Source organism: Saccostrea cucullata, unplaced genomic scaffold (genome assembly GCF_032062105.1).
Source record: "Saccostrea cucullata isolate Sc308-1 unplaced genomic scaffold, CSIRO_AGI_Scuc_v1 ctg1219, whole genome shotgun sequence".
In the NCBI taxonomy this organism is placed as follows: domain Eukaryota; kingdom Metazoa; phylum Mollusca; class Bivalvia; order Ostreida; family Ostreidae; genus Saccostrea; species Saccostrea cuccullata.
Genome location: NW_026929817.1, coordinates 7,070 through 24,470, shown reverse-complemented (window position 1 = coordinate 24,470; position 17,401 = coordinate 7,070).

The window sequence follows — 17,401 nt, the reverse complement described above, 5'->3', positions numbered from 1 at the left end:
CAAGATGATCAATATTCCCAAGTTACTTGATGTATACAAATGACGTCATAGGTGGTAAAATTTAATCAAAATGACAGATAAAGCATAACAAAATTAAATTCTTTTATTATTAAAAATTAAATAAATAAAAATTAAAAATTTCGAGAGAAATAAAATTTCCGATTGTTTGAATCTGCAATTTTGATAGGCTTGACTGAAATAGAATAGGGGTTATAATTTAAATCTAGTATGGGGCTGTGGCCTTGGTGTATTGATGTGAGCTGAAGAATGGCCTACTTCCTCAGCTCTTGAAAGTTTAAAGATTTTGAGGATGATCTGTTTTGTGAAGGTGATCTTGATCTTGATCTTGAATATGCCTGATGTAAACAGTCTCTTGCGTAGTGACCCATCTTACCACACTGGAAAAATTCCACCGGTCTCGCTCTTTCAGGACTATATGATCTTGATTGATCATCTCTTGTAGGAGATTGTGATGGTGATTCGTATCTTGGTCTTGATTCTCTCTGTGTCTCCTTCAATCTTTGTAAAATTTCCCTTAGCAATCTCTTGGACTCTCTGTCATTCTTGTCTCTAATGGAGGTACAGATGTAGGTGTTGATAACCCTAATGCTCGCATCTTCTGTCTGTACAGTTATAGGTCGAATTTCTTCTGACTTCCCTTCAAAGGTAACCCTCTGACTTCTCTTTTACGCCCCATTATTAACTTCTGGTTGGTGATGGCACTTTTCATATGCTGGACTGCCTCATCCAATGTTTTGGGGTCTTTGTCTAATGTGACCAGTGCCGCTCTTTTCTCGGTACAGCCCCTTAGGAAGGCATCGATGGTAATGGTGCTCCTGTAGTATTCTGGTGTGTCTGGGTAACCGTCACATGTAAGATCTTCAATTCTTTCTGCAAATTCTTCTAAGGTCTCATCTATGTTCTGCTTTATTTCTTGTAACTGTCTTCTGATGATGTGGGGCTGATCTTTCTTGTCGAACCTCTCCTTCATTTTCTGGCATAAGATGTTATAATCTTTCTGTACATTTTCTGGTCTAGAACTGAAGCATTTTAAAGCTTTCTCTCTTACACATTCTATCAATTTGTCTAACTTTTCTTTTTCATTCCACATATACTTCTTTGCAATGTGATTAAACTGTACAAAATAAGGTTTCCACTCTGATTTCCCATCATAAGTTGACAATTTTGGAGTAGCTGGACTGCACGGTGTTTTTGTGTTACTTCTGTTGTCTTCTGTTTTTTCACTGCTATGGTAAACATTTTGGGGAATCAACCTATTTCTGTGTGAAATATATTCTTCCTGCTCTCTCTCTGCTTTTATTTGTCTCAAATCTCTTTCTCTCTTTACAATATCTTTTTCTCTCTGATCTAATTCTCTCATTCTTATCCTGAATTGTTCCTCTCTTTCTGCTCTTTCTTTTTCATCTAATCTTTGTACTCTCTCTTTCTGATCTACAAATCTTTGCATTTGGTCATCTAACTCTCTTTCTCTCATAGAAAATCTCTCATTCATTTCTTTTTCTTTCATTTCAAACTTATTCTGCATCTCTTCAAATATTTGATCTGCTTTCTCTCGACTAGAAATGGAGCTCTTATGCACAGGCCTTTGGATCGCTTAAAAAAAATTGTGTGTGTAAAAAAAAAAATAAAGGTTAAACTCTCTTTCGCTAATAAAATATTTTTTATTCGAATGCTCTAAAATTCTACTTTCTATTTAAATCTATTCATAGATAAACATTCTTCAATTCTACCAAAGCTCATTTCCATATATTTCTTGATATTCTGAAATCAATTTCAAAAATGACCTACTTTCTTTTACTCGACATTAGCTTGGGCCCCTGGCCATTCACATGTAAACAGACGGTGTTTGAAGTGCGGCGAAGAGTTGCATAGTATTTGCAAAATCTTTCAACAATTTAAAGTTGATTTCTTACTCCAGATTGTAACGTTAAGTCCGTAATAATATTCCATTCGCGAAAAATTAATTTGAAAACGTCTACATTCAACTACCGCCATGTTGATTACTGTAAATGAAGCTGGTAGAACGAATTTTTCCCGGAATGCATTATATACCTTTCGATTTTCAAAACAATTATACCGCTAAAATGTTGTTTATGACTTAGTTACACCATATGTTCAAATTAAAGAAAAACCTTGTAAAGCTTGAATGCAAATGAGCAAATATTCATTGAGTTTAGAATAAATTCTGTCGTTCCCGCTTTACAATTAGTGAAGGCCCAAGCTGATGTCGAATATTGTCAATTTGGGAATTGATTTCTATCTCGAGAAGTATAAGGAATTACTCTCTCTAGTAATGAAGATTGTTTATTTTTGAATAGATATGGATAGAAAGTAAAATTGTAAAGCATTTGATTTAAAAGAATTTTATTGGCGAAAGTAAGTACTCCATACCTTTATTTTTTTTTTCAACACCTCAATTTTTTTTCTAAGCGATCTAAAGGCCTGTGCTCTTATGTAATAAAGTTAGTTCTTCTTCTTTCTCTTTAATTTCATCCTCTCTCTCTAATCAGAATCTCACTTTCCCTGATCTTTCCATCTTTTACCCATATTTCTCGCTCTAACGCCTGAATTTTTTCTATTAATTTCTTTTGACGATCTTCTGAGGGCTTGGTTGTTTGAATGTCTGATGTATTTTGATCTGTAATTTGTTCTGTAGTGTCAGAATGTCTAAGAATAGATGGTACAGTGATTAATCCTTCTTCTACCAAAGGATCCCAGATTGTACTTGGGACATTGGGGATTAATTTTAGATCTTCTAATGTAACCTCTCCCTTTTGATCTCTGACCTCTGCTTTTGCCCTTTTATCGCCAATATTTTTGTTTTTATTTCTCGTTAATATTAATAGGAGTAGTCATGATCTAAATGCTTCTATACCTAAATACACCTTTTTTGTTTTATCCTACGTGATGTTTTAACTAAGTCATCAGACACTCTGACGATTTAGTTGTGTTGTTTTGCTTTGAAAAATATGTAGGTGTATTCAAGGAAAAATGAATTCAAAGTACTGAAAGTACTGGGAAGCGCTAAGCATACTGATTTGAAATTCGTCAGAATTATTTTAATTTAAAATGTCCTGTTGTATTGAATTTTAAGCGATATTTTGACTGTGCGATAGAGCTAGGTCTAGTACAGTTGTCAAAAAGTATGCGAGTCCTGAATATGTGAACCCCGATGGGATATGAAATTTCACATTGTCTCATGCCTTTTTTTCAAGCATTATACATTATCTTCGTATGTCAAAAGATCAATCAGTTTCACTTACAGTACTTTACACGAAATTGCAAGAAAATATTTTTGCGTGTAAAAAATTTTCTTTTCACATCGCCTTGTAGGAATCTGTAAGAGGTCGTATTTGCGTATAAATTGCAATTTATTGGAAGGGAGATGGTAATCGAGTTTTCCGATGAAATTTAAACTCTAAATTTACATGTAGTTATACTTTTGCTGGAAAATGTATGCATTGTATTTGGAAAAAAAGTGAACACTTGAAAATGTCGCTCCTCTCTTTACGTGCAACACTGATCTTATGATCATATTTATTATTGTTTGCAGTTAACTGTTAAGTTTTACGTTACGTCACGATCTCTTTCGTCAGATGCATCCAGAGTAAACAAATCACGTGATTGGTCAACCCATATCATCAACATTGACACGGAAATAGTCTGTTGCACGAGCAACCACTCAGGGATAAGACGAAAATTCCAGTCTTGAAGCTTGCGGTTAGGAGGCGTGTACAATTTACCTTGAGCGCAGCTGTCAAATAGATTGTGACGTAACGTAAAACTTAACTGTTAATTGCAAACAATGATAATAACAAATTCATTCTGCGTTTACAAGTTTTTCAATTTGAAGATTGGCATCATGTTTGTAACAACGTCATATGACAAAACTCTACGTAAATGAAATGAACATCCGTAGAATTAACGCCCTTTATGTCAGAGATAATATGCAAATATACATTTTAGTATAAAGATAATTATTATATTTATCTGTTGATGCTATCCAGTAATCTCTGATTTTCAAATATATGATTTATAGTGTACATGTATTTGCAGTAAAATTTGTGTTGATATACAATATGTGTCACTCAATAGTAAATGATACGTTTTTGCAATAAAAATTTTACACTTTTCTTCTTTGGATAAAAAATACGTCATTTAACCCACAAAAATATTTTTGACTATTGTCGAAATAATTTAAAATGCTTCAATATTTTTTGCGGACACTTGATGCTTTTCACCATTCTTTACTTGACGTGTATGTAAGATCTTCACTACCACGCAAAAAATGTTGAGAGGAAAAACATATCTACGGCATTGTTGTGCTAGTTAAAAAGGAATACTAAAAATAATTGCTCATAATATTTCTGCTATATCAATGATTTATAATTCAAGAGTCCAAGAAAGAAAATACAGTATTAATCTCAAGTATTAATAAATCTTCATGAAGGTATACAACATTATTTTATTCTGTTTTTATTTAGTCTTCATTAAGAATTGGCAACACAGCTGAGACACATCTTTACATAAACTATTTATTCCTAGTTCCCAATCTGATTAAAATCAGATCCTCGATCCCCTCCTTTGTTTGTTTTTTTTTTTATTGACGCTACACGACCCTCGTGTAGCGACAATAAAAAAAAAACAACAAAGGAGCGGATCGAGGATCTGATTTTAATAAAATTGTTCTAGTTCCCTGCTTTAAGTGTTACACCGATTAATATTAAAGATATTTTTCGGCAGTTTTAGTACATGTATTCCGAGAAATAAGTTTTACTATTTAAATGTATTCTTGAAAACACATCCACCACATGCTCTACATGTCTGTACCAAATACACCTTTTTTAAGTACAACACAAGTATAGACATTAAAAAGACCGTCCTTGAATGCATTTCAGTCTGTTACTAATTGATACTTAGATGCGAAAATCAACTTCACTGATAAATCTCAACATGGTTCAAGATGTTAATAGAAAGGCTTGTTTTAGTTACATTGCCTAAAATAATTGTCTAAAAGAAAAAATAATTATAGTATATATGGATATATAGAACGTACCATATTATGTAAGTAGTACATTGTAAATCAATTTTATGTGATTTTTTTTACTGTGTTTCCAGTTTTAGCTTATCAAAATCCCATCTGAAAAATCATGTAGGTGTATTTAATCAATATCGCATGTACATGAAAATAATATACTGTTTTTTAATTAAGTATTGGCAATAGAGCAAAAAAAATTAATGTGCGCCGACATGATTTACAATGTAAAAAATAAATAAATGAATAAATACAGCTGAAAAAATGAAAAATAAACAAATACAAGGGAAAGACAAAAAATAAACTATTTATCAAAAAAAAAAATATTGTCTCCAAGGCTAGAAGACTAGGAGAAATAAGTTGCTTTCCCACCAAAAAATATCTACAAAAAATAAACAGATACTTTTCTCAAAAAAAAAATATTGTCTAGAAGAGACAAAGAGAAATTTCAAATAGGCTAGTACAAAATAAATAAATATTATTTCTCAAAAAAAAAATTATCTATAAGAGATAAAGAGAAATATGAAAAAACGTATCTTATGAAATAAACAAATAGAGTTTCTCAAAATAAATATTGTCTTTAAGAGACAAAGAGAATACTACAACCTGACAAAATAAACAAAGAATGTCTCTCAAAATAAATATTGTCTTTAAGAGACAAAGTTCAAAAAATTCTACAAAATAAACAAAAAGGGTTTCTCAAAAAAAATATTGTCTATATGAGACAAAGAGAATTTTTAAAAAACGGCGCCAAAATGCACGATCTTCTGTGCGGGGTTTATAATAAAACTGCCACTTCTGACACCAATGTTGTGTTTGTATTACTAGACACAAATATATAACATTGAAAGCAATAGCTCACCAATGTATGTGAATCACAGGTGAGTTGCAAAACCTCCCAGAACCGTGACTACGTCTGTATACTGTGAGGTCTGTCAAGCAACTGAACATTGTTGTTTACATTGAGAACAGTTTACGTAAGAGTTTTGGGAATCTCTAACCCAACATTACTTACTACAATATTTGTTAATCTTTACAAACGACGGTCAAAATATACGATCCTCTTCCATTTTGGAGCTACACCGCGGACTCTGGACAATGTTTTGAGACGATGGTTTATACGTTTCAATTCAATTTATAAAGTTCAATTAACATTTCTAAATACCAATATCACGTAAACTTCTGAAAATGATGTCATCTCATCTACTATGACGTCATATTGTAATCACTGATTTAGTCAAGGTAAAATGCTTCCTTATTCAACGTTGTTATTTAGCTTAGTTTTTCATCTCACAAAATCTCGTTCCAAAATGCATGAATCAGGAGGAGAGATTCATAAATTATCTTGCGCCAGCATTTGACCCGACACTCAACTGAAAATAAGATGATATGAGGAAATGTTTCCAGAAATATGAAAAAAAAAGTCAGAAAATATTAAAGGAATTTAGGCTGGACTGAGGACATCCGCCTGGATTTCTTAAAATTTAAGATTGATTGATTGTATGTTGTTAATATCCCTCACGAGAATATTGCATTCATATGGAGACGCCACCACTTGCCGATGGAGAGCTACAAATTTTATTTTATACTAGGCACTCAAAACCGTTGTTCATGTTGAACATGCCATTACTAACATGATTGTAAGGGAGGACAATACAATGACGGATGCTTTGAAAAAAAAAAGAACGAGATACCTCTTGCAAGATGCCTGCAGGGTAATAAGAGCAAATTACATTCTAGCTAAAACAAAAAAAAGGACGAAAGAGCAGAACTGGCCTAATTCCTTACATTCAAGCAAAATGTTTGACCATCATTCTTTGCCTATTCATTTATTTTAGGGGACGACCATTTGATTCTGAGGGGGGGGGGGGGGGGGCTGGCAGATTTTGGAAATAAATAATCTGTCCCTGAAAATGTTGAAAAAAAATAATCTGTCCTCTTCTGCAAAGAAAATAAATAATCTGACCTTGACTTATGATATTTAAATATTGTGAAAATACTTTTTTTTTTATTTCCGTGTAATTTAACCTAAGAATCTTCAATTCAGCATTTTTTTGGCTCGCAGCTAGAATTAGGCTGTCCATAAAATATAAAACTGTTCAGACTGTAGTAACTTCTTCGAACTACCTAGATATGACGTCACAATAGAATATGACGTCTTGAGCTGACATGACGGGGAAAGTGTCATAATTTGTACATCGCATGTAGGTTAAATTTGGGGCCTTGTTGTTCAATTCAAGTGTTAGGATTGTTTTTTAAGCTCAAATATGCTGTTATGACGTTTAACATTTGAAAGTTAAATATCCATATTCCTCTCGTATGTCCGATTTGTACATATTCAAAAATAGAGAAAAATTATGTGATAAACGCCCCCCTTACACGTCCGTAGACAATGTTAGAATTTAAAAATCGTGTTTTTATTGGACTTGCACAAGTGATAAACAAAAACAAATTGAAAATATACTGTGTGAATCTACAAGAGAAGTATGTCCTCTTACGGAATTTTGCTGGGGGGTTGTGTGTAGTTTATCCATATTTGAATAAATCGCGACAAAGAGTGGAAAATACCCCCAATTATGTTGGTAAGTTGAGTTTCTCGTAAATATTTTCTTACCGATCAAATATTAAACCTGCCCCCAACACTTTCTATATACCAGAGATCATGATGAATTGAACTATGTAACAAATTTTGCACAATATTTTTGTTTTGCACTTGTGCCGAAGCGATTTTTATGCAACATTTAGGAATATCATAAATCTCCGTCAAGTGATCAACACAGTCATGTGACATCACAAAAATGCTTTATTATAATACCTGACTATATAATACATGAAGTTGAATGTGATATAAAACATTGATTACATACTGAAATTAGAAACTAGCTCAAAATAAAATGACTATATTTTTAAGGCATTTAAAGCCTTCGGACAGCCTTATCATAACTGCGCTCGCTTCGCTCGCCATTTTAGAACCAAATAATACTTAAAATCAGATTACCAGACTAGATACTTGTAGTCAGTTGATCAACATGACAATGTGCACTCAGTAGATGTGATGATGAATCACTTTAAATACAAGCCAATTCTTAAACACCACAAAAGATAAATTTTCTTGTCAAAGAATTATACTTCCCGATAAATTACTACAAAGTATACAGTGGCGGATTTAAGGAAGGCATACCTGTGTATGACCCCTCCCCTAAAATTTCAAAGTATGATATGAATTATATTAATATTGCCATACTTTTAGTACAATACCAATATTTTTGTGCCTAGTTTTACTCTTAAAATACACAAAAACCCAAGAGCTTCATCCAAAGTATGATATGACTAGTATTAATTATGTTATACTTTGTAACATATCTAACCTATTCCTACGTAATTGTGCCTGGTTTTACTTTTAAAATACACAAACCAACGAGCTTCAGGGGGCTTCGCCCCCTGGACCCCCTTCATTCAAAGTATGATATGACCAATATTAATAATGTCATACTTTGCTACATAATAACCAAAACCACTATAATTGTCCTGGTTTTACTCTTAAAATACTCGAAAACCCAAGAGCATCTGGGGAATTTCCCTCCCTTGGCCTCCACCAGTACTTCGCGCAGGACCCACTGGGGTCCTTAAGGCGGCCCCAGACCTCTTGCCTGAACGAAGTTATACACGCCCCCCCATCCTAAATCCGCCTATGGTATATAAATGATTAGTCTTTTAGAATCAGTCGATCAAGGTACCGTAAGACAAAGAAGAAAATAAATAATCTGTCCTCGATAATCTTGAAAACAAATAATCTGTCCTTGACAGGTATGAACATAAATAATCCGTCTCAAAAAAATTTGCCCGCCCCCCCCCCCCCCCCTCAGAATCAAATGGTCATCCCCTTAGGGATTTTAGCAAAGATTGATTGTATACTGTTTAACGTCCCTCTCCAGAATATTTCACTGATATGGAGACGTCACCATTGCCGGTGAAGGGCTGCAAATTTAGGCCTATGCTCGGCAATTAAAGCCTTTGAGCAGGGAGGGATCTTTATCGTGCCACACCTGCTGTGACACGTGGCCTCGGTTTATACGGTCTCATCCGAAGGCCCGTCCCATTTAGTCGCCTTTTACGACAAGCAAGGGGGAACTGAGGACCTATTCTAACCCGGATCCCCACGGGGCTTTTAGCAAAGAAACAATTGAGCAGTTATCATCCGAGGTATATTAGGTTATGGAAAACAATAAATAAAGCCAATTGAGAGATGTTGTAGTGTGCAGGTTAACATTATTCAGTGCAAGGAGAGAAGGGGAACAGAGTCGTATAGCATAACTCACATAGGCTTAAAAGAAAACTAGAAAACTGACCAGTCAGCAAGGGCCCCGCCATGGGGTAGAATTATAAGGGTGCAGCTTATGAAATGATTCAAAATATATGACAAATAAGAAACAGCAACTGTATTCTTAAAATTTCAAGATAATTCCTGAATATTCAAAAACCTGTAAATAATGTCCTTGTATTTACATAAGGCAGTAAAGAATAACTCAACACTGAATGTATATCTAAACAATAATGAAGCTTGTGTTATATGAAATGCCAGCCTTCAATGAATGCAAATACATATCATGAAGGCTTGACCTTAACTTCAAAACAAACAGCTGTTGCAGACAAAGGTTTTCATTAATCTTAAAGTGACAGATAAAGATAAGCCTTCTAAATTTTCTGCAGCAGACTAGATAATTAATCCCAAGGGATTAATTGTACTTCTCTCTCATCATTTTCTTCTGAATTTATAATAAGAACTTTTTCAGTGATGATAGAATGAGGTTTTTATCCTACTACCTTAAAAATTTATAATATTATTGAATTTACATGAAGCAAGGAAAAAAATAAATAAATTAAAAAAAAAAAACATCTTCTTTAATCTATTTCTTGTTTTAAGAATTCGATGAAATCAGAACTCATTGTGTAGGGTATTTCAACAAAAATAAAGTAAAAACATCTATACCTTAATCTACATTTCAGAGTGTTCATAGCATTCCAAATGGACTTAACTTCAAAACAAACTTCATTTGCAGACAGAGGTGGTAATTAATCTCAATGTGACAGATAAAAATAATGCTTTGGATTTTCTTCAGGAGGAAAGCTAATTAATCCCAAGGGACTCATTCATTGCAGTATTCAGTTAACAATGGGAACATTTTCAGAAGTTATCTCTCTTTGCCAATTCATTCTTATATAAAGTTAAGGAATCTACCCCACCACCCCAGCTCCAAAGCAGAGGACATATAGAAACAAACTTGGCATCAAAATATGTCTTTCTGCCTACTGAACTACCGTACCAAATTTGAACTTAATTGGGCTACCATAAAAAAAGTTATTAGGAAAAAACAGAAAATTTGTGGACGGAAGAATGACAGACGGACAGACAGACAGACAGAGCGATTACTATAGGGCACCCGCAAATCCTTGCGGGGCCCTAATTACAGCTGCAAGAGTGTAGAAGAAATTCAGTCAGCGTAATGGAATGAAAGAGGTGTTAACTTCAGTCTTGCATCCGACAGTATGTAATTTACACCTGCCCAACTGAGGATTCAGAACTGCAACATCAGAGTTGATGACCAGAATCATAATTCCAATTCGTTCAAGGTCTGTAACTAGACATTTTATTTCCGTTACTGGATTGATTGTCCGACATCACGGTACAGGAATAAAGCATTCTTTCACTTAGTTGCGAATCATTAGAAAATGTTTTAAATAACGGCTAGGTAATGTCAAATTGATATTGTAATATACATGTATCTATTTTTAAAATCAATGTTTACAGACGATGAACAATTTGGTGCTACGGAAATGCATGAAAAACATTGGAAAAAGATTAAAAGTTCAGTGTTTTCATCGATCACATTCAAACGATGACTGAGGACAGTTTGCAGAATGGGTTTGCACGTGGAATTTTTGGCATCTTTTCCCCTCTCTCGTCATCCCTGTAATATAATGACATGAATAATCGTATGTATGACTTAATTAGTATGTTAACTCTCTAATGTGTAAAGTCGAATAAATCAGTTTCCGGTTTCATCATCATGGTGTTCTAATCAGGTTATTACATGGTGTCAGAAAATTCACATCCATCGCCCCAGAAATATGGCGCATAAAGGCATTAAAACCCTTCCAGAATTTAATCCGACTGATCCCAACACTAGAGCAAGAGAATGGGAGTCGTACACGCGTGATTTCCTCGTTCATTTGGATGCGCTAGGATTGGATAATAAACCCGGCAAAAGGAAAGTAGGTATGTTGCTCGCCAACATGGGACGTGAGGCCGTCAAAATATATGATTCCTTCACATGGGCACCTGAAATAGAAGCAGATGAGGAAAACAACATAGAAGCACAGCCCGGAGAGAATCGCCATGACCTAGATACAGTATTCCGCAAATTCGACCGCCATTTTGGTGTGCACAATTATCGCAATATCAAGAGACAGGAATTCTTAAATACTAAGAGAGGTAAGAGCACAATTATGGACTAGATCTCGGAGCTTAAGCGGAAAGCAGAATATTGTGAATACGGTGAGCATAAGGAGGGCTTCATATGTGACATGATTATTAATGGTGTTAACGACAGGAAGTGCTGAGAAATTAATGGAAATTCCAGCTGCTGACTTAAATCTAGATAGAGTAATTCAGACATGTCGACAGGTCGAACTAACTAGCGCACATCTGAAAAACTTGGATGCAGAGAACCCAACGGTAAATCTTGCACACATGCATCATGAGAAAACAAGGATGAATCGGCGACCAACAAGAGGAGGTAAATACCAAGGCACTCATCCATTTTGTATCAAATGTGGCAAACACCATGCGAGTGGAAACTGTCCGGCTTATAACAAGCATTGTGATTCATGTGGACAAAAGGGACATTTTAAACATTCAACCTTGTATCGAGTCAGAAATTTACGGAGAGGCAGGAGTAGGTTCAGAGGCAGTGGACATGCACCACAGCGATCAAGAGTATATTACGCAGAAAATAACGAATATCAGAATACTCGAGAACTGGAACAAATGTTTGATCAATGTACGTTTCAGGATGTGTGGACAGCTCAAACAGATTCCAGCCAGGAGAAACAAAGTGATTGGAAAGTCACCTTTGACGTCAAAGATAGGAAACTTACCCTTGATATTGACAGTGGAGCACAGTGCAACATCCTATCAAAAACAAGTTCCGAGAAATTCACATCGATTGTGCCAATTACAGACAGCAATGTTATCATCAATGGAGTGAGCAACACAACAAAAGCATGTGGACAAATATGCCTGCCATGCAGATACCATGACATGGAGAGAACCATAAGCTTTCAAGTGATTGATAATCCTCGTCCTTTGCAGCTACTGGGGAGAAAGGACAGCATTCTTTTTGGTCTTATAGCCAGAGTGAACAATGTAAGTGTGAGTGACGTCACGGAACGGATAAAACAAGAATTCACAGATGTTATCGGACAGGAAGTTGGATGTCTGCCTGGCGAGTATGAGATCAAAGTTGACAACACTATAACACCAGTTATTCACGCACCAAGAGGTATTCCTGTAGCCATTCGTGAGCAAGTGAAAAGTGAGCTTGACAATCTCGTTCGATGTGGAATTATTACCCCAGTCAAAGAACCAACCGCATTGGTAAACAGTATGGTTTGTGTAAGGAAGAAGAACGGTCGTGTAAGAATTTGCATTGATCCATCAGATCTCAAAAAAGCGATTAAGCGTGAGCATTACCCTATGAACAGCATTGACGATATAGTAACCAGGTTACATTGAAGCAAATTTTTCTCTACCCTTGATGCCAATATGGGCTACTATCAAATAAAGCTGACCAAAGCAAGCTCCTTGTTAACAACATTTAACACACCTTTTGGAAGGTACCGATATCTTCGTATTCAATGGGATTAAAATGTTCAGGAGAAGTGTTCCAGAGAGAAATGGTTACTCACTTTGACAGCATGGAAGGTGTGGAAATCGTGATTGACGATATACTGGTTCATGGGAAGACTCTAGAGGAGCACACAAAGAGACTTACGGCAGTACTCAAAAAGGCCCGATCAATTGGTCTGAAACTAAACTCAGCTAAGTGTGTACTTGTGAAGCCAGAAGTAGATTATGTTGGTCATCGCCTCACCGGAGAAGGTCTAAAACCTTCAAGAGATAGAGTACGAGCAATTCTTGAGATGAAGGATCCAGAGGATAGAAGTGAGCTAGAAACTGTGTTGGGCATGCTTGCATACCTAGCCAAGTTCATTCCAAGACTAAGTGAACTTGCATCACCATTACGAGAGCTTAAGACTAGAGACCAGTGGAGCTGGGACTTGGAAGCTCAATAGGCATTCGCTAATGTTAAAAAAGCACTTACCTCAACAGATGTCTTGAAGTACTTCGATGCGACACAGCCAGCGACTGTTACGGTCGATGCATCAATGAAAGGTTTGGGAGCAGCAATCCTGCAGAAAAATGGAGTAGTGGCTTATGCGTCTCGAGCTCTAACACCCGCGGAGCAAAGATATGTGCAAATCGAGAATGAGGTGCTCGCAGTATTGTTTTGGCGTGAACGTTTTCACAAACTGCTGTACGGGAACTGGAACCCCTGACCCCGGGGCCACGAATTTCACAATTTTGGTAGAGGACTCAATGGTCATTACATTTATGCTAACAGTTTGACTGCTTGATGCTCAGCAGTAAAGAAGAAGATTTTTAAAAATTGCACTAATTTTAGTGGTTTTGGCCCCAGGGGGCAGGGACCATGAAATTCACAATTTTTGTTCCTCTTCACCCATAGATGCTTTATGTAAAATTTGGTGGAAATTGGTTGAGTGGTTGCAGAGAAGAAGCTGAAGATGTTCAAATGTTAACACACGATGAACGTGTTTTGCATACTAAAGTTACTGAAACTTCTGGACGGGTATGATTAACACATCTATGAACTTTCACAAATTTTATTTTTATCCTCCTGTGAAAAATAAAAGTATTACAGACACTAAGAACATTCATACCGATAAGAACTAGTATTGCCAGACTTGTATCAATATAAGTTACATGATGTTACCTGTTTTGCAATGTTTTAATTGATGTTTCCAGGACTTTAGATGACGTTTCCCGGGGTTTAGATCTGTAATTACTCTTGATATGGCCAACTTTACAGCATTCATATCACACAGGCGGGAAAATTAAAAGTTTCTACCTTCTTTTGTTTGCTGACCGGCTGCGCGATTTCTGATCATAGTGGTGAGGGAATCTCCTTGCTCTTGTTGCGCTTCGATGATTTGGTATAACTTTTCCGTGTTAGGCAAATCAGGTGAATGGATATTTAAATTCAGTTGATCATCGATCGTGCTCGGCTTGTTTTCTTGAGTAGTTTTTCTATTGTATGTCGTTTATTCTTCTACACTGAATAATACGATATCGTCTCTAAACTCCGTAAGGTTGTTACGATTTTACATCTTTGCTTCTTTTCTCAGGAATGGATCTCTTACACCGTTTTGTTTTTCTCGAATTTCTCACAGGGAGTAAGTTGTTTTTTTTTTTCTCTTCCTATAAATCCAATAATGCGTAGGAGTAGTGTCTGAACATTTACTTTTGCATGACCACACACACACACATCTATTGGTCGGATTTTAAAATGCTGGGTTTTTATTGGTTGAATGTTTGGTCTTTGTAGGGTATTGGGTTTGATTCAGGTAAAGCTAAATATTAAGACTTTTAATGTAGAAGACATGGTTTGGATTGCTGTTGAATTTATTTATTTCCAAAGATCTGAGACCTAAGACAGTTCATGATATGTAACACCATAAGTAAAGACTATATTTAATTGCATTTGAGAAAGTTTAGGTCCATAAATTGGACATATCAATTTCATCTGTTATATTCAATTTGTCCAGTATCAACTACAGATGTCATCGTAATAAAAGTGTAAAGTTAGAAGAAGGATATAGAGATAACGAACAGTATTCAATCTCAAAGTCCATAAAACAATACAAAATAAGAGCAGAGCAAACAGACCCCCGAAACATCAGAAGTGGGATCAGGTGCCATCGAGGAGTGAGCATCCCCTGCCGACAGGTCACACCCGCTCCTTGTCATGATCAGGAAATAACAGAAAAAATCGGTCGTCAATTCAGTGTATAAATAATGGACTAAATTCTTGTTTCGTCTACTTGCTTGTCAATAATTTACCTCGTTTTAGAAATTGTTCACACGTAGAGCATGCTCTTGCGTATCGAATCAACTGAGATATATATATACTCCGTATATATATATACTCCGTATATATATACACTCCGTATGCAGGTGATGAAGGTATATTGCTGCATAAGTAAGGGAAGTTGCATAAGTAAGGGAAGTTGACGATAGAAAAGTTAATGTCATCACGTTTATCATATAGCTTGGTTGTTAGATTACCATTACTGTCTTTTCAAGTAAAATATCCAAGTATGAAACAGAAGTGTGTTTTCCATTATTGCCGATAATACCCGCTACATGAAGAGTAAACAGATCAATGAAATAAATTACAATCTGTCTGTTTCTACTTTATTGCATGAAACTGTATGACGTCATTTGATTGTTGAGTGGTTTGTTACGTCTAGCACCTGCAGTGTAATCGGAAGAACCCAGTGCGATAAATTTGTGGATGAAGGACATGAAGATACCGAACAGTATTTGATATCAAAGTCCATAAAATAATACAAAATAGGAGCAGATCTAGAGCACACACGGACATGCGCGGATCTAGAGGGGGGTCGGGGGGTCAGGACCCCCCCTGGAATTTACCAGGTAAATAAATGTATATACAAAAACAAGAAAATAGCTACCATGGACCCCCCTTGGAAAACGCAAACCCACCTGGTAAACGCGAATATGTGAAAAATGGGTATGATAAGTGAAAGATTTGAGGCAATAGAAGTCACCATAAACCAACCCACCCACCCCCCACGAAATGTCTTTGACTTGTGGGCGAGTTTACACTGTCAAGAAATTTCTGGTATTGAATTTTTCTTATGACTGAGATGGAACCCCCCCCCCCCCTGGAAAAAATTTCTGGATCCGCGCCTGACGGACCTCCGAAACATCACGAACGAAAAAGGGGGAGATATGGGTACATATGGTCTGTACAGTTTTTTTTGCCTTCCCCTCTAAAATAAAGGCACCAACAGAAAGAAAAAGAATGGCTTGACCTAAGAAGGGGACCAGACTTCGAATATGATAGAAAGAGACGGGTCTGTTCCTTACACTTTAAGGACGGGAAACCCACTCCCGACCATCCATATCCAGAATTATTTGAATATAACAACTTCAAAGAAAGTAAAAAGGTTTAAAATATTATTAATTTACCTCATTATACTTGTATATAGCACAGATGCAAATTAAAGAAAAATAAAACGTACACAAGCTTTGCTATTAACACGTACACAACCATTGCTATTTATAGATTCTCCCCAATACCTTAATTCTAAAAAAAAAACAACAGGCATTACATTTACACGATTCTATGAAGAATGATGCTGGTATCTGCAGAGACGAGGGTGGTTGCAGTAATTATGTCTCGCCATCCGCTGCATCGACCAACAACTCCTTGCTGTCCGCTGCATCGACCAACAACTACTTGCCATACACTGCATTGACCTTGTCAATCAATTTTATCAACAGCAGCCGTTAAACACCCTTGGCAATGAGAAAAAACACAACCTGAAGTATTTTTACCCCAATCAGGACAGGCAACATCGACTTTCTTGCATCTTCTTCAACTAATCCAGACCACACAAACATTCAGACATCTCCAATAGCCACAGACTCCAGCCATAAGTCTTCATCTAGAATTTCTACACATGATACACACAGCAGACCAGCTACACCATTGACTACAGCTAGAATAAACAGCCAGACATGACCAATTTGACCTCTGCCCCATTGACCATTCGTCGCCGCACAGACAACCAGACAACTTCACCTACGACAAACAACGAGGTACTGACAACAGCAGACAACACCCAAAACAACCCTTGTAATTCCACAAAGATTGCCAACCCTTCCCCAAAGGTCAACAAGTGATTTTATTGAGATGGAATGCGAGGCTGGGACCAGAACGATGGAGATTGATGGACCGGATAATATTCCTAATAAAAAATACCACTTCTTTGTGAAAGAGAGCATTCTTCACTCCCTAAGGCTAATTGTAAGACTGGTGGAATTTTCCTGTGAAAACTAACAAAATCCATATTCAAGGAACAGGAACTTGTAGACAAAGAACATCTATGGTGGGAAAGGAAAATCAGCTTTATCGCCTCGTAGATGCCATTCAATGATTCATGCTTTTGTTGATG